The 19,252-nt window shown below is 41.5% G+C and overlaps 1 protein-coding gene across 4 annotated transcripts in view; it reads left to right on the top strand.

Moving 5' to 3' along the window:
* Positions 1–18,352, top strand: part of LOC149311234 (forkhead box protein O3-like) — a 146,625-nt gene extending 128,273 nt beyond the window's left edge. For 3 of the 4 annotated variants that reach the window (XR_016281763.1, XM_089530620.1, XM_089530621.1), the window contains one exon: positions 11,552–18,352. The gene's annotated coding sequence lies outside the window, so the exon portion shown is untranslated. The remainder of the gene's footprint in view (positions 1–11,551) is intronic. The other variant, XR_016281764.1, reaches the window with a different exon arrangement.
* The last annotated feature ends 900 nt before the right edge of the window (positions 18,353–19,252 follow it).

The following is a 19,252-nucleotide window of genomic DNA, read 5'->3' as shown; positions in this document are numbered from 1 at the left end:
TTTTAGAACAAGCAGAACAGCATCAGGTGGACTTCCTAGTCCATTATTTCTTATCTCAATAGTATTACGTTCATTTTGTGGAATGTTACTTTTTCAAACCTACACACACACACACACACACACTTTCTGTGAATGTTTCTGTATCATTTGTCACAGTTTAGCCTTTAGTCTTCCTGTCCAATAATTCCTTTTGACTTACAGGCTTTTTCAATGAATGTTTCCCTTTTTATAGTAATCCCTTTTTTTTCATTAAAAAGCTTGTAGGACTGTAGGACTAAAGTATGCTGCTTTTTTTTTTTTAAAGCGAGGATCAAGTGAGAGGTTCCTATACCTGTAATTGCTCTGAAGCACCGAAAGAGGATGCAAACACTGGGCTGCTATATCCTCCCTACAGGACTTGATTTACTGGTGGAGAAATAGGAGAGTTGCCTCAACCTCTGTTGTGGGCCTTGTTGCATTTAAAGAAAAAAACACCTTCTCTGGCTGAGGACATAACACTCATACCCCCAGACTGCTTTCTTTTCTTTTCTCTTTTCTTCTTTTCTAACTGCTTCATGTAAATTCTCAATTCAGATAAATTGACAGTCATGCAGTCTGTTCTCTGTATTACAAGTCACTGCATTGCAAGTCAAGTCAGAGTTTCTCTTCAGTTTGTTTGAATAATGCAACAGTTCCCACAAATACATTGAGGTATTCATACCCACTGTTCTACTAGTTTTATAGGTCACAGATTAGGTCATAGATTGCACCAACACAAGAGCCTAAGTCCAATGGCTAGTCCTATGTAGAATAGATCTATTTGACAAATTATTGAATCGTAAAGCAATAGTTGGATGAGTCCCATTGCTTCAGTGGGTTGGGACTACCAACTGGATTATGGAGAAGGTAACTTGGTTCATTCACCACAGGGTCTGTGAATGAACTGAAATTTTGGTCATTTTTTTCCAGACAAAATTTTGGAGTGTTTGGGGGGTCTGAGAAGATTAAAAATGGCCTGGGAGACATATGTATAGCCTGTAGCCCTCATCTCCCCACCTTGACTAAGGACTGCAGCATTTTTATCTCTGTTTTGATGGAGCTAGAGGGAAGACCAGTGGGAGGGAAAACCTAACTCCCCAAATAATTTTAGTCTGCAATTCCTATTAGCCCTAGAAATTGTAGCAATAGTGAAGGATCATGGGACTTGCAATCCAACAATAATTGGAAGGCATCATGTTCTTCACCCCGATGCATCTGATTCAGGATTACTGGAGGAGGGCTCCATTTTTATAGAATTCTCCCTTCCTAGTTGTTTGTTTTTTAATTAGCCATGGTCATTGTTCTAGTTTTCCTTTCCTTTTCTTCATACCCTTAGGTGATAAGGAAGAGTCAGCATTGCTAGGTGAATCATCTTTTTAGAGAGGTACTTGGGAGAGGCCCAGTGATTACTCCCCTCCAAGGACTGAGCCTCTCCCAAGTACCTCTCTACAAAGATGATTCAACTGAAAATGCTTATTTTTTTGTTTAGAGCTTGAGGGTATGAAGAAGAAAAGGAAAGGAAAAACAGAATAATGGTCATGCTTAATTAAAAAAAAAACTTGGTTTAAGGAGGCTAGAGAGCCAGAGTGGTGTAGTGGTTTGAGCATTGGATTACAATTCTGGAGAACTGAGTTCCAACCCCACTCTGCCATAGAAGCCCACTGAGTGACCTTGGGCAAGCCATATGCTCTCAAAGCCCCCCTAAACAAATCTTGCCAAGAAAAACCCATGATATGGTCTGCTTAGTTGTAAGTTGGAAATGACTTGCAGACTCACAACAACAATTAGGGTGGCTAACATTGGCATTTGAGAATCAGTGCCATAGATGGTACTGTGGACTCTTTAAGTGCTTACTATCAAATACAGATTGAAAGTCCTGTGCTTCAGCAACCCACAATGAACTGGAAAACTGATCCGTACTTGACTTTGCAGATATGACATGATGTTAATTTAGATCACATCCAAAAAAGTCTCCCTTGAGGGATGATAGATTTATCTATCTGTCTGTCTATCTAGCTGATTTCCAGTTTAATTCTGTTTCTAGTACTTGCCCTCTCCAAATGTTTTGGCTTGTCCTGCCATGTTTTAAAATTCTCTTTTCCTCATCTTAATGGAGAAGTAATTTAACTTGAGGAGGAGTGCAGGCACTTGATTTATGGAAGTGCCTTTTATTATACTTTCCCTTTTGAGATGTGTATTATTAACTATCTTGGATTTATTTATTTTTCCTTTCCTGTGACACATCATTCAGACATTGTTGCTGCATCTTGAATGGTTTTCTGACCTCTTGGATTCATTTAACTGCATTAACAAATGAGAGCCCACCACTGCAGGAAGGGTTCTTTTAATCATAATCATGGTAAGATGTATGCTTCCACAGTATAACAAAGGAAGAAGAGCAGTTCTGAGAATTCATGTAGCGGAAAGTAGAGCTTGTGTTTCCTGCAGAATGCCAAATTACAACTCATTAAGTCTTAATTCAGAAGTCTGTCTTCATGTGTATTTGTGCATTTTGTAAAGATGAAATGTTCTCTGTTGGTCTACATGCACCAGACTATTTAACCTGATGAACTTCCAAAATTCTGGATTACAACTCCCAACATTCCCAGCCATCAAGGTCCTTAGATGTTCTCAGTCGTGATAATGGGGAAGTTGTATGCCTTAACATCTTGAAGGCATCAGTTTGGAGCAGCTTGTCTTAGAGGATTTCAGTTATCAGACAGTTCTATTGTTCAAACTTGTAGCACTTCCACAGACCAATATTTGTTAACTGCCGTGAAGTTGTATTTGAATTACGCCAACTCTATGAATGAGAAATCTCCAAGTCACACTGTCATAAACAGATCTTGTAAACTCAGAGCTGTGGCTTCTTTGACTGAGTCTATCCATCTGCAATGCAGTCTTCCTCTTTTCTTACTACCTTCAACCTTTCCAGGCATTATTATAGTTTTTAGTGAGTCATGTCTTCTCATAATATGTCCAAAGTCTGACAGTCGCAGTATTATTTTGGCTTCCGGGGAGAGCTGAGGCTTGGTTTGCTCTGGAACCCATTTATTTGTCTTTTTGCCAGGCCAGAGTATCCTGCAGCACCACATCTCAAATTAGTTGATTCATTTCCTTTCAGCTTTCAGAAATTGGAAATATAATGTTATGGACAATCTTGACTTTGGTATTCAGTGATATATCTTTGCACTTGTGGATCTTGCCTAGTTCTGTCACAGCTTTCCTTTTAAGTCCTACACTACTTGTAGCTGCCCTCTACTGTACCTCAGTAGCTGGGAGTTTCATCTTCTGGCACTATCTCCTGTTAAATTTTGAATTGTCTCATTATAGAGTTTTCATGGTAAAAGACATTTACAGTCGGTCCTTCTTATACACGGATTTTTTATACACGGATTTAAGCATACACAGTTTGAAAATGTTCCAAAAAAGTATAAATTTACCTTGATGTTCCATTTTTTATTAGGGACACCATTTTGCTATGTCATTATACTTAATGGGACTTGAGCATACACGGATTTTGTTATACACGGGGGATCTTGGAACCAAACCCCAGCGTATAACAAGGATCCACTGTAAAAGGGGGTTGCTGTGTCTCTGAGAAATCCTTTGCTAGTCTCTCTCTCTCTGTCTCACACACACACACACACACACACACACACATATACCACTACTTCCCAGTAGTTGTCTGGCTTCTTAGCAAAAGTTTGTCTGACATGATTGTGAACTGGAAAGTATTGAAAATAGTTTGCAGTCATCTTTCTTGTTCATAGTATTCCTATAAGGCATGTTGTTAATGCTTCATGTCTTTAATGGAAAATGGAAAATACGGACTTGCTGAGGCCACCCAGTACTTCTGTGACTATGGTGTGTATGGGCCTAATTCTTCCAGGTCTACACTAAGCTGCCAGGAGTCTTTGGCTGAGATCTGACAGTACTGCTGACAGATCATAAATCTGATTGCAGAGGGTAAAAAGGAACAGCTGCTGCCCTTCTGGAACTCCAGTGAATACACTGGAGATCTGGGAGGGCAACATCTGTTCCTTTCTCCTGGCTGTGCAACAGCAGCTGAATAGTACCTGGGAGGCCCTCCCTCGAGCACTGATTTCCTGTGGGGATGCAATCTAGCTATCAGAATAAGCTTGTATGTGAATGATGTTGCACAAGGAGGTAATGGATAGATCCTTCCATAATAATTGAAAAAGTACACTTACTATACACTGGCATAGTAAAAGATTATACCAGCATATGTCATAAACAAGATTCCATCCCTTGAGTTATACCTACATTTCTGCCATATTGTGTCCAAATCCTCTTGGAAAACTAGCAACATCTTAAACATATGCAATTGCAAAATGTTATCGGTAAACTAAGCCACTTCAAATTTATTTGTATCTTTGATTCTCATTTTGAATCCCTGAGTCAGAAGTATACTGTCTTCCTGACTAAAAAGCAATGTAATTCTGCTCTGCAGCTCTGTAAACTTAAATATTCCTGCATTGCCTTAACCGAGAATTTATTTGGAGCTATCTATTCATTTATAAGAAATGTCTCAAGCATTCTGGTTCACTCAGATCTGTCCTTCATCTCTTGCTTTTAGGTTTTCTGCCATAGAAGGATTAGGTGTGAGACTTGAGAGCTCCATATGCACCAACAGTCTCCATTTAAAAATGTTTGTATTAGATCAGATCTTAAAACTTTCTTGTACGTGAGCCCATATCACCAGCAGCAGATTTACTGTACTTTGCACTTGGGGAAATAGTAGTGCGCCACCTTTCCATTTTGGACAAATTTCCAGTACAGCATAATTAACACCTGTGGGAACCAAATGAGTGCAGTAATCTGCATTAGGTAATACTTCAGAAATCAGAAAATGCTACAGGGCTGTAATGCAAGGGTTCAGAAAAGGTGTTACCCAGAAACAGAATGTGTTGCTTATCAGAAAGATCATTACATAGCAAAACACCTAAAATGCTCTAGAGCTAATTCATTATAACCTCTGTTTGGCCATGTGAATTGTCCCTTAACCTCTGTTACTGGGCAAAATGAACTATGGCTGGTATCCTGTTAGGTGGTTACATGATGGTCACATAAAGGCAAACTGCAGTGCTGTGCAACACTCTTATTCTCTGGAGGTGAGCAGGAATGTAGCTTTGTCTCTGGGGCCATTGCACAAACACAGCCATTGTGTAATAGTCATGTGTCCTCATGTGCCCCAGTGCACAACATGACCTGAGGCACAACGGAACACATTACACAGTTGGAGACCCTGTTGCACAACAGTACATCCTACAAGGTGTCCCATTGTGTATTGTCACAATTCACTAGCATGGTTGTATATTATGTCAGTGACATAGCTCTGTCATTGTAAAACCAAGCATCATAGCCTCTGATGCAGAATCTCGGCCTGTGTCTTTTCAATTGGTTTGTTAATCTGGCTCATCAACATCCTGGTACAAGTTTGTAGAGTTCTATTTTGTGGAGAAAAGGCATGTCTAATATTTGATCCCCATCCAGTTGAGCATAACTCAGGTCTTCCAACCCACCTTTTAGCAACATCATACAGCAGAGAAGAAGCATCAGTGATCTCCTGGGGAACCTTCCAGGGGTCTTGGAGGACAACATCAGTGCTGTGCACACAGCTATAGGAACATAGCTGGTTTCTTCTCTGCTTCTGCCCCTGCTTCCCACTGGCCAATAAATGGCCCTGCTGAGAGGGCTGCAGCAGCAAAAAGATGGGTTGGGAGAAGAGTCTGTCATTCCATGAGATTGGTATAGACTCCCAACCTCTGCAACAACAACAACAAAAAGTCTTACCCAGGTGTAAATTGGACATACATCTGTGTAAATCACTAACACGATGCCAGCCTTGCAGCTTAGGAAGGGAGGGGCAGAGCCAGGGAACAGCAATTGGAGGTCAGGAAGCAGAACCTAGCAGCACTAGGAACAGAGAAGGCAGGCTACAGAAGCAGAGATTATAACTAAAACTCCCATCAATCCAAGCAGTAAATAGTTTGCTTTTTTCTTGTCCTATCACCGAGAGGTTGTATGCCTTTAAGAAATGCTGAGAAGGACCAATACCCGGTAGGATCTTCGTGCATTGGAATTAGGCTGATTTATTTCTTTTTCTGTGTGATCAATATGATCAGATTCTGTAAGGCAGACATTGGAAAGCTTACTTTTATGTCCATGTTTAACATACATACAGGTGAAAAACATGCATCTGAGGAGGTACGCTCAAGTCTATAAAAGCTTATGATACCATCTTCTTTCTTTCAGTCTCAAAGGTGCTACAGAATCCCTTTGCATACTGATTTTCCAGACTAACACATCTAGTCTTTCTTATGAATACATTTTATGTGATACTCATGGGAATACATGTATGTACACAAACACAGAATGAATTATTCCTCTGTATGGGATTTGTTGTGTCTAATTTTGAGTTATTTCTGATTCATGACAACCCTAACGTGAACCTATCACAGGATAGGTTTGCCATTGCCTTCTTCTGATGCTGAGAAACTAAGACATGCCCAAGGTTAACCAGTGGGTGTTCCCTGACCAAGTGAGGAGTCAAGCCCTAGTCTCAGGGCAGGAAATATATTCAATCCTAGTCCAGCACTCAGACCACTACACCATCTTGGGTTATCGCTGAATGGAATATTGTTCTAAATATATGTGCGATCTTGACAATTTTGGTGCTTAACATTTTACAGGAACTATAGTTCTCATGTCTTTTGCGTGGGATGATAACATCACATTATCTTTGGGAAGTCATATTGAAAAATAAACAGTAGTGTTTGAAGGTAGTGTTAGTTCCTTGTCTGAGATTGTTTATTATGTTAAGTCAGCCTTCAGATATAAACATAAGATTTCATGCTTATATCACTAAAGGAACAGTTGTGGTTTGAATTAAAACATACTTGTGCTAATTGTTTGGGAATAATGGTTTGGATTGTAAGAGAAGGAAATTAGTGGGAGGAGAGTTTCCTGTCTTTCTTCCACACCCACCTCTGTGCCTGGAGAGTCAGGGACCCTCCTATGTGATATGGGATAATGAACCTTCTGAGTGACATGGGACTACCAGGCTTCAGGCTTCATATGGGCTGACTTAATCAGGTTTATAGACTGTTAACCACTGAGACACACGTGAAACTGTTTTTGGACATTGTGCAAGTTCCTGTTCCCCACCTCCGGGCAGGTGTCAAGCCCCAAGAACACTGCCAATGAGTCGTTAGTGGCCAGATGGAGAAGGTAGTTGAACAGGAGGTGCTCATCCCAGTTGCTCTTCTGCAGCTGTGGAAAAGAGAAAAGAAGTCATTCTCCCACTTCTCTTGCAAATTGCTGGAGTTAGTGACAGGATAGTAACCATGGCCCTCTTCAGACGGGCTTTGCAGCACCCCCGTCACATGCTCGGGGTTGGCCGAGGGTGCACCGCCCATACTGGCCTCATCCCTAGCACGTGGCAGGGGTATCAAAATGGCGGCGCCCTGTACACACGGGCACTGCCATTTTGACGCAATGGACACTTAGTGTCTGCACATCCCAGTATCATTGTAATGCTGTAAGTGTGCCATTACAAACGCACTGCAAGAAGAAGCCGTTTTTTAAGGGATCTTTTTGCTGTGCGAGGGAGCCGTGCGGTTTGTCCGCTGCGGCTCCCTCACGCAGCAAAACAAGGCGTGGATAGACCACCCTTTTTGGGCAGTCTGTATCCTGCCCACATTTCTTTTTTTCCTATCCAGTGTGGTGTAGTGTTTCAGCATTAAACTATGACTGGAGATCAGGGTTCAAATCCTGGAAACCCATTGAGTGACGGTGGCCAAATCACACTCTCAGCCTCAGAGGAAGGCAAGGACAAACCCTCTCTGAACAAATCTTGCCAAGAAAATCCTGTGATCAGTTGGTCTTAGGGTCACCATATCTCCAAAACGACTTGAAGGCACACAACAACAACAACAACAACTCTAACTGCATCCTGATCACCTGATCATGGCACACACACATCCAGGACTGGGAACTAGGAGAAGCACCTCATCACTGTGGGCGATTAGTGTTACACTCTGCACACTTTGATCTAGGATCACAGCCATTTTCACATCCTCTCTTCTCCTACACCCACTATCTGAAAAATGGATCCCTTTTGGAGTGGTGCAGATGGTTGTGGATGCAGATTGGGAAATGTCCTTGCTCATGTTAATGTATATTAGGATCCAAGCCAGTATTTTTCAGTGAAGTCAGCTTCATAAATCTATATCTGGGAGCTGTAGTCCAAAAAAAGATTAACTTTTGCATACTTACTGTGACATAAAGTGACAAGAATGCCAAGATGGATAAGTGGGTTGTACCCCAGGGTGAGCAATTGTAACAGGTCTGGGAGCAAACTTTCTGTCCCTGCATCCTCCAGTAATCTAGCTCTACATTTGTGATCAAAGAAGACTACAAATGGAGTTCACACAGAAATGTAGCTATGGGGTGGTGGGTGGGGAATGTAGACATTGTCTCTCCAAACAAGACTTCTGTCCTGTCAGTTAAATTTTCCTTCAGTTGAGCATTCAGAAATACAGTTTAGGCAAACAAAAGAAAAGGGTAGACCAAGTGACCAAGGGAATGCAAACATGGCAGATCTGAGTCCAAGGTATGAATGATTTGTACTGTCTTACTATCTGAAATGCTAGAAATTGGGGAAATGTAGGAAAATTTCATTTGGGAGGGAATGCCCTCATTTTGCCCTCCATATAGCTGCATCCCTGACTTTATGCTGCCAATTTGCTTGAGTGGCTGTTCTGGGAAGCAGGTGCCATGGATTTGTTTCTACCTCAATAATGGGAGAGGAGTAGCAAAGCATTGACAACAAGGTATCTGTTCAGTTGTTCTTAGCTAAGCCACATGTGAACAAAGCCCCCAAAAGGTTAGAAGCTTGGCAATAGTAACCTGTGAACTCAACCCTGCAAAGGGTTATCTCATGTATTCACATATAGCACTTAAAAGCACAATTATGTTGTGAGCACCTAAGGCTGGATTAGTATCAGCAAATAGACAGAATCCCCTAGACCAGGGGTTCCCAACCTGGGGGTCATGACCCCTTTGGGGGTTGTCAGGTTGGGAATCCCCCCTGTCTCCCCCTCCCCTTCTTCCCGTGGGTGCCGGCACTGGCGCAGGCACGTGTGAGAAAAGGGGCCGGGGACGTGCTTGCCTCCTCTTCCCCTTCTCCTTGCAAGTTCTGGCGCTGACACAAGCTCCCGCGGGGAGAAGCAGACAATGTCGGGGCTCCTTCCTCCTCCCCTTCTCTCCGCGGCTGCCAGACAACCACGGGGAGAAGGGAACAAGAACGGGACTGCAAGCCCCAGCAGCCTTTGCGGCCAGAAATCCTGCCCCTTCTCCCCCCGGCAGCCTCCGTAATTGGTTGGGAGGCCAGGAAGGGGCGGGACCTCCAGCCACAAAGCCTGGTGGGGCTTGTAGGTGGCTGAAGTAACGCCCCTTCCTGGCCTCCCAACCAATCAGGGAGGCCACGGGCGGGACTTTCGTCCACAATGGGGGTCGCAGCCCAATAAAGGTTGGGAACCACTGCCTTGGACAGTGGCCATGCCAACTAATGGATTTGGGGAGCTATCGTCTAAACAATATTCCCCTTCTCCCTCATATCTGTCCACTTAGAATGAATTAACAGGGCCTGATATAAATTTCAGGGTGGATATTCTATCAGAGTTCTCAGTGAGCCTCCCTCTTATGGTGGATCTGTTTGGTGAACATAGGTATAAGCAATTCTGCATTGGATCTGCTATTGTAATTTCCCATAGTGTGACATGAGAAGGTCAGAGGGATAGTGGGAAATTTTAAATGGCTGCCCCATTTAAGTGCTGTTGGCATCTGTTGCTGCTCCCATTTCCCCAATATAACTATAGTGTTAAGAAGGCCAGTTGAGATATATGTTAAATCCACCAAGACGGCACTTTCCCAGAGTCCCCATCGTCAGGTTCTTACCTTCTAAGCCTTAACCAATTGGGGAATGGGATACCTGAAGGACCATTTTTGCCTAAACCAGTGGTCCCCAAACTGTACTGTATAAGGCAGGGGTAGGCAACCTGCGGCCCACGGGCCGGATGCGGCCCGGCAAGGCCTTGGGACTGGCCCCAGCCTGGTCCTGCCGCCGATTGCCTCCGGGGCCTTTGGGGGGCAATTGTCTATTGAAGCCTCAGAAACATGCATTTATATTAACATTTTTTTAAAAATCAGCAAATTTTTTCGCGTGTCCTCCATTTTTAAAAAAAAGTGTCTTCCATTTGAAAATTTTGTCCTACATTTGTCTCGGTTTATTTATATATTTAATTTTTTTAAAAAAAAATATTTAATTATTTATTTTTTGGCTTCGGCCCCCCAGTTGTCTGAGGGACAGCAACCCGGCCCCCGGCTCAAAAAGGTTGCCTACCCCTGCTATAAGGGATTTTGGACTTCAGCTCCCAGAATCCCAGACTATTGGCTAATATGGCTGAGGCTTCTGGTAGCTGAAGTCCAAAATCTCTTAAAGGGCACTGTTTGGCGACCACTGACCTAAACAGTCCTTTCTGTACCTCTCTTCAGCACTTGGTCCTGTTTTCTGGGCTTCTACTAACTAAAGTGTGGCAGGCTTCCATGAGAGGCAGGACCTTTGTAGTGGTGATGCCAACCTTGTGGCAAGCACTTCCAAAGGAGGACTGCCAGGGCCTAATAGGAAATCGATATTATGCAGTGAAGGTCCTGCGCATGGTTTGGTAGGAGCAAATGTCTTGAGACCAAAGTTTGGAAATATTACTTTCCGGCTGGCAGATCCTAGGAACTATGAGTTGTTGTTTTTCAGAAGTAACGTTTTATAGCTTTATTTCATTCTGTCCAATCTAGCAGATTTAAGTAGGATTTCTGCTTGTTATCCAAACACAATGATGCCCGATTTTGTAACACAGAACTAAGTATGTGGATGCATTCATTCCCTTGTTCATGAAACACTTGACGAAGTTCTAATTGCATAAAACACAATATATATATTTTGTAATTCTTTCAAGTTTCTTTTGAATGGAACTCTCATTGTGACAGTGGGAAAGATCAGCTGTCACTTGAGCAAATTTCCCTTCGGACATCACAGCCAAGGTGTAAAACAGACTCACACATAGTTGTGCCACATCTGAAACTATTTGTTAGTGTGTCTGATGAGCAACACAACAAGGAAAAGAAGTGATGTTGAGGACATCCCACTAATTTGAGCCACCAGTTGTGCCGAACACAATTCTAGACACTTTTCATACTGATTTTGAACATTTTACTTTTAACTGATTAGATGTGCTAAGTGATGGAGGTGCCTCCATGCCTTGACATAGCATGGGCACCTTTTAGATAAATTTGTATGGGTTTTCTCAAGAGAATGCTGAACTTTCTAGAGGTTTGTGTATATGATCACCTGCCCATTTGGACTATAAGTGGATAATCATATACTGTTCTCTTTTCTCTTGTTGCTTTTTAATTTTGTTTTTCTTTTCTTTCTCCCCCACTCCCTTTCTAGGCCCTTCATCAGACATGAGTCCTAAAAGAAAAAAAAGAAAACTCTTTGCCAAAATGAACTGTCAGCAAGGACAGGGATACCGTTTACAGCTTATTACTTTTATCAACCCTGCATTCTTTTCCTAATGAAACAGAGACTGTTAATGAGCCCCCAGAACCGGAGCGATGAACTGCCTTGTCTGGAACTGAACTCATTCTGAAGTATGCAAAATCTTCCTATCATGGCTGGGATGGTCCAGCACCAACTTCTGGAGATGTTGGTTCAGCCACTATCCTGTTTGAGAACACACTGTGTAGCCCTGACATTATTATTTTTTTTGTTAATCAGTGTATGGTGTTCCAACATGGTAATGGGTTAATGGATGCTTTTGGCTGGCTTTTATTTTTCAAGATTTCCCCAAACCCACCACTCTAGGTGTATTTCCCCTCGCTCTCCTCCCCAGAAATGCTTTAATTGTTCCTTTTCACATGCTGTTTCCTTATGAATTTGAAATGCAGAAACAATATATGCACAGTGACAAAGCTGAATCCATTTTGGCTTGAAATACCAAGAGCACTTGAACATTACAATCTTTACAGCATCTACTAACTCATTGGATTCAAGAGATGGTTTGTGAGAAGAGTGGTTGTGTTTGATTTAGTTTTTGTAAAAAAAAAATTATAGCTTGTCAATCGGTTGTTTCTGATTCAGTTCCCAACAATCTCCCTGACTAGGTTCTGTAAGAGTATGCCTTTCTTTTTATTCTCAGCATCAAGAGGGTGGTGGATTTTTTACCTCACAGAATTAGCCACTGCCAATGTTGCATCCCAGTCAGTGTTCAGAAGGGTGTGGGGGAGAAACACTTCATAGTGTTTAGGGAGTGAGACAGTAGCTGACTTGTCTTCAATCAGATCAGCTCTGGCATAGTGTGTTACTGCAGTGGTTTTGGGGTTCTTTTGTCTTTGGTCTGCCCATATAGCTTAGCAACTGTCTGAGTAAGTGAGCTGCACTGTTTACCATCTTGCCAGACAATTCGTCCTTAACCACCTAGAAGGCAACAGCTTGCTTTCAAATGAATAATAATAATAACAATAACAATAATAATGAAAAATAACAGTAATAACCAAACAAAAACCTTTTAAAAAGACTAACTCTTACCCCGGGATACGAACGCGCCGCGATACGAAATTTCCGGGTTACGAAAAAAATTCTTTTAATTAATTATTTCCGGGTTACGAAGGTTTACCCGGGTTGCGAAAAAAAGCCGGCGCTTTTTAAAATGGAGCCGCGGCGGAGCCGCGGCTTTTCCCCATTAGCGCCTATGGGGATTCGGCTAACGAAAAACTTCCGGGTTACGAAAATGGCGCCGGAACGAATTAATTTCGTAACCCGGGGGACGAGTGTATTGCATGAATACAGAGTTTTTATGTATATGCATCATCCAGGACTTGGGTGATTTATTACTTTGGTAATTATTTTTACATCCTCTTCTTGATTATTCTTTCCTTCTTGTGATGTATAATTGAGATTTGGGAGGAGAAACTGAGGGAGAGCAGGAAAGAGAGTCAGGGAGGGAAAAAAATACAGATAGCTTTTCATAGGAGCGTAGACTGTAATTGGATAAATTCCACTGGAAAAAAACAAAGTAGTTTTTATATATTTTGCTTATATTGATTTCTTTTGTAAATTTATACAGTAATAATGACTGAAAGTTATGGTGCTGTGCAGGTCCTGTTTAATTATTTTTTATTGATAGCCTTCTGGGGGAGTGAGACAAAGAGAGGAGAGAAACAGAGGGAAACCCCCAATGGTACATTTTAATTTTTTTAAAAATGGTGTGAAGATACTCTGGCTAGGGCAATATACATCAGTTCCTCCAAAGTGGTATCTGAAAAACTTTTTGGCGTGACGGCATAATGCATATAAATATATAAATATATTTTATTATGTACAGAAACAGACCATTATGCATGAATGTTAGGAGAACAGACTAGCATTTTAACCCAAAGTTTCAGTGCATGAGTTTTCACTGGCACATGAACCATGTACTATGTGGTGTGACTTCGTTCAGCCACCACACATCAGTGTGCATGCACAGGTAAGGTGCATGCACACTCTCTTTCTCTCTCTGTCTCTCTCTCTCACACACACACACACACACACATACATCTGTGGGCCCTGTATTGCTCCTTCTTTTCCAATCCTCAGAGGTAATATTGGTGAAATAACAGCTCCTTGTGTGATGGAAGTTTTGTTTCGTACTGTAGCCTCCTCATGAATGTGCTGCACTATTCTATAGATGAACATGTGAACTCCATCATGCAGTTCATTACTGAATTATAAAAACTCTGTGCTATTGTGGTTCTAAATAGTTCATATAATTAAATTTTAAAAAACCTTTCCAAATACAGTAGTTAAGATTTTTATCCTTTTTCAAAATAAATAAAGAAATAAATATGGAATATTTTTTTAATAATTAAGGTGGTATATTTGTCAATGGCAGGATCTAGTTCATCATATTTCTTTTAATCAGATATAATCAATGTGTGTGTTTCTACTCCACATTGGAAAGGGCTTCCCCAAGAGAAAATGCTATAAAAATTGTCATCTGTTCCAGAGACTTAAGAAAAATATTCATTTGTTTAGAGACACTCAGTTACAGGTACCTATTACCAAAGCTAGTTAATAATTTGTTTTCAAATGTTCCCTACACGAATAACTGGTACATCATTAAATGTGAATTTAGGTGACAGCATGTAAGGTTGTTTGTTGTTTGATTTAGCAATGTATTTGGTGACTGACCATTTATTTTATGTCTAAGATTCTGTCTTCTCCATGGGAACTGTGTGGATAAAAAAATCTGGTACCCAGCAAACTTTCTGGCTTCCTCCTCTGACCTCTCCTGTTGAGTTTCTTCTGTTCACTTGAGGGCAGGCTGAAGTAGATGTGTAGAACCTTATAAAGGCTGAGGCAGAGAAATAAATAAATCTTCCCTTTTACAAGCTCTAATTTTCTTCGGTTGTTAATGTACATATAGCACAGAAACTGGGTACAATTTGGCCAGAGTTAAGTGTGTCTTTAAGTCCTTTTACTTTCAGTGGGACAGAATTAGACACCTACCTTAGATTTCAGCAGAACTTTAGGCTGCATACTTTCCTGGGAGTAAATTCCTGTTCAGTATTAAGGGTATCTTGAGTAAACATGGAATAGGATCAGACTGTATACCTGTAAGCACACCTATTGTGTTCAATGTTGGCTGCCACTTCTTCCATAGGTGCTCCTGTATAATTTCCATAGGAAGAGTCACTATATGGTGAAGTGTTCTTTTCAGCCCAAGTGATGTCCCAAAGGGACATACATCACATCTGTGTTATGCAAACATGCAAGAAAGTCTAGTCACCTGGAAGGGGAAAGCTCATAAATCAAAACTACATAGCGATGCTTTGCATGGAGACACCCCAAGTTCAACTCTTGGCATCTCTGGGTAAAGCTGGCAAAGTCTGGTCTGAAACCCCAGAGGTTTGCTCCTAAACAGTGGAAACAACACTGAGCTCAATGATTCAGTGGTCTGTGGTCTTGGTACAGGGCAGCTGCAACTATCTTCTTAACTTCTCAAACTTCCTTGGGAATGCTGTTTAGTTGTGGCGGGCATGTTATTCCAGGTGTGTATAGAGACACATCTGAATAAACCAAGGGACATGTCTGAATAAACACCATGGCTGAAATTCTGCCGAGGACTTATGCACACATGAGTCAGTGCTATGTGCACATATGTCTTCTTTTGGAAAACATTCAAAACTTCACTAGCCCTCCCAACAGCTGCCAAGCTACCCTCTCCATTTTATCTCTTCCTCTGTCTGGAAAACTACAGCCAGGATGACTATAATCTCCACTGTTCAGTCGCTTCCCTCCTCCCCCCCCCCCCAGCCATTAAGCAACTATAGCAATGTCACACAGAGCCTGACAGCAGCTGGGGTGGGTGGAGATGGGATTGTGTGTGTGAAACATTGTGTTTCACACTCTTGATGCAAGATCTTAGTCTGTAAAACAGCAAATTAGATTCCAACAACTACAGGCAACTTGGCCCCATTGACTTCAGTGGGATAAAATGAACTTAGAGGAACACAAGCAAGTTGTGATGTGGCTACATTTCTCTGAAACTGCTATTTAATTTTAAAATTGAGCTACTGAGGGCTTCCTATAGTCACACTGATCACAGTCAGACCAAATGTAAGCACTCTGCAGCCCGATTCTATGCATGTTTACTCAGGAATAAGATTCATTGATAGTAAACAACAACCTCTTCTCAAGGTACAGGTCTCTCTGAAGTGAGTCTGAGGAGGGGTATCAATTGCTCCATTTTCTTTTTCTGTATAGCTTGTCCCTGTTTACCTAACTCCACATACGTGGATTCTGCCCTCATTTGGGAGTCTGAAACAAGAACTCTGCTCTTTAGATAATGTTCAAGCAACTGTATTCTGTTGTGCAGGCCTAAATAGCTTCTTTGCATTCTATATAATGTGTTTACTTAGCTATGGTAGCTATACAATATCTCAAGCTTTCTTCCTGGGATCAGATATTAGGTCAGCATTCCCCAGTGCTGTGTCCTCCAGATATTTTGGTCTAAGACTCTCATAATATCTTGCTATTGCCTGCACTGAATTGTCAAAGCATCTGGAAGGCATCAGGTTGGGAGAAGGCTGCACTACTTGAAAGTAAGTCCCTGATAAATTCTGAGTTAGTTATTGGCCCACTTCCTTGGTGTAGTACTATAGGTACAGTGAACTTGGGAATAATAGTTTATTTTTATTTTAACAATTATATCATTTCAAATCAATCTGAAGGTGGCTTGTGATATTCAAAAAGGAAGACAGAAGATTTCAGTTGCCTCTATTCACATGGGAACTAAGATTGGTGGGCATGGTAGCATAATGATTACAGTGCACCTGCATTTTACGCAGGCGTGCCATACACGGCTTTCAGTATATGCTGAAAGCCACTCTGGAAGAGCCCCTCGCATGCCCCAGAAGAACCATTGGGGTGCGCACCCATGGTGCCTGTGCACTGCTGCACCACCATGTGCCATGGGCACGAGCCCCATTACTTCCAAAGGGGCTCCAGCATACGCTGATTTCCTCTTGCGTGGAGGGATCTGGAACAGATCCCCACATAAGGGGAGGGCCCACTGTACTACTTACTTTCATTCCCATAGTGCTAAACCATGGTACATTGTTATATCTGGATCGGGCCACTTTGCCAGATTGTCTCATAGCTTTCTAAATTCAAAAGCTAATATGGTGGCTAAGATCGTTTGGCAACCAGACTATCTACCATTGGTTGGAACCCTCTTGTTTACTTACATTGCCATAACTGGGGATTACACCAATGTAAGTATTTTTCAAGATGCTGTACAAGGAGATATCCAGTACTTCCTTGCACAAACCATTCCTCTAGCTGCATAATGGCAGTCAGAAGCTGTTCCAACACAGCTGCACCCCTGTCCATGAGTATGCTAAAACTCCAAGCAGAATAAGGCTTTTCCCAGGCATTCAGTGAAAGTTGGATTGCACCCAGAGATAGTTCTATCCCAACCACTGATTAGCCAGGACCCATAAAGCTTGTATTGCACAGCTGGGGAAAGAAGAACCCATAATAAATATTCTGTCAGGGTTTTATATTGCCAGCACTCTAATTGGCTTTAATAGGCAAAATTCAAGCCACTTATTTTTGAAGTAGTGCTGAAAAGCTTTGGTTTATTCCACATAAGTGATTTGAATTTCCCAACCATCCAGCATCTCAGCTATCCACCATCCAACATGCACAGGGTCAGTTCTGCAAATCTTGAATATTCCAGCTTTAAAGATTTAAGCATGTCCGTGTGCTTAAATAGTATGGTACGTAATCATCAATACATGTGAACAGACTCAATTGCACTAATGGCTCTATGAGCAGTTTTACAGACTCATTTAATTATTTGTGGAATGATTCTTAGAAAATAAGAGGTAATATCTCCTTTTTTTTAATTGAGTCCATTAAACATTGAAATTATGTACAGGGATTTGGTATAGCTGCATTGGCAATTTATTTAACTCTGTGTTGAGAAGTTCATTCCATCTTGTTTTTAGATCACCACTTCATGTTTCTTCTAAAGTAATGTCTTATACCATTTTCAGAACTAAATATTGGAACATTTGTCTTTTGGATATAACATCATGGCTTGGCAACCAACCTCCATTCACTTCTTTTGTATACATGATGTATATTGGAAATACCAGCAGATGTGAAGGAGGACCAGATACAATTTAACTTGCCATAGGGGAGAGGAACAGGATATGTTGTACCTTCTGGCTTCACGTGTTAAACTTTTTTTAACCAAAAAAAAGTTGCATGAATGGACAAAATATGTATACAGTATCTGTAAAACTGTCTTACTTGGGTTCTGCTTTCACTGTCAGACACATAACTTTGGAAGAATATTCCATCCACTGCCTTAGTGCATGACCACCTTTCCTAAGAGGTGCACAATTTTTACTTTTTTTGTCTGAGCTACCTTGCAGTTCCATTTGAAAGCTGGCACTGATGTAAAAACTCAGCAGAGGTTTTTTGTGAAACCAAATGCTGACATGGGTGAATATACTACCTTACCACATACTGATTGGATACTGTTTGGAAAATCTTTCCCCATTGCAAATGAAATAGCAGTGCAGAGCTTAACTCCACTTGATGTTAGTAGATATTGCCTTGTATACTCCATTCTCGATTGTAATCTAGTTTGTAAAAGAAATTGTGACGCATGTAAATAAAGCATAATGGATCTCTACACTCAATGTATAGTGTCATTTTTCCTTTCTTAGCTTGGCTTTCCAGGTGCTTATGGAAACTAGAAATCTTTGGGGGTAAAAAGAAAATATCCTCCGCATACATTCATTCTTCCTGTTAAATTCAAACAAAGCTTCTTAGAAATGAGGGATTATTCCTCCTCATCTGGAAATGTAGAACCAACTGCACATTTAGGGCATACAGAGACTGAACCATTTCAGGATGCAGCTCCTAAAAGGTAGGATTACACTTTAGGATATTTCCACATATTAAATACTTCCTGCATGTGGAAAGCTAGTTGGCTAGGTCAGAGAATTTTCTACCACATTAACATCATTCATCTCAGGTGCAGGCAGTTTGTAGTTGTATTCATGTGGAATGACTCATCTGTTTTATGAGAACCCAATGTTAATCCTTCCTGGAGCCAGAGTGATCTAATGAGGACAAATCTGGGTTTGGGTTTGGGTTCCAGTCCCAGCTTGGGGGGGTTGTATGCACAAACACAGTCACAAAGATGCTTCATTGATTTGTCTCATAAAAAGTATTTAAATGGTCAGACGTGGTTTTTTTTTGGGGGGGGGGTTGGTTTTTTTGTGGGTTTTTTGGTAGTAAATGGAGCTCCTTTGATACACACATGTAGCCCAAGACATGAAAAATTAGAAACAATGTAGTAATTCAGGCCATGACTATACCAATACACATCTATGTTGTTGTTGTTGTTCTTGTCGACCCTATCAGTGAGAAGCCATCAACAAGGCTGGTGGAGACTTAGGCGGGTTACAGATGGGCAGGGGAAGACGTCTTGAAGCCTCCAGACCGCCCGCCCCGGGGGCGTGGCTAAGGTGGGTGGGGCTTCCACACTGGGGGTAGTGAAGACGCCTCACCTGGGGCCGTTTCTTACCC

The sequence above is a fragment of the Sceloporus occidentalis genome, unplaced genomic scaffold (assembly GCF_023333645.1).
Source record: "Sceloporus occidentalis isolate IW3139 unplaced genomic scaffold, rSceOcc1.0.p SCAF_6, whole genome shotgun sequence".
In the NCBI taxonomy this organism is placed as follows: domain Eukaryota; kingdom Metazoa; phylum Chordata; class Lepidosauria; order Squamata; family Phrynosomatidae; genus Sceloporus; species Sceloporus occidentalis.
This window is presented reverse-complemented; position numbering and strand designations above follow the sequence as displayed.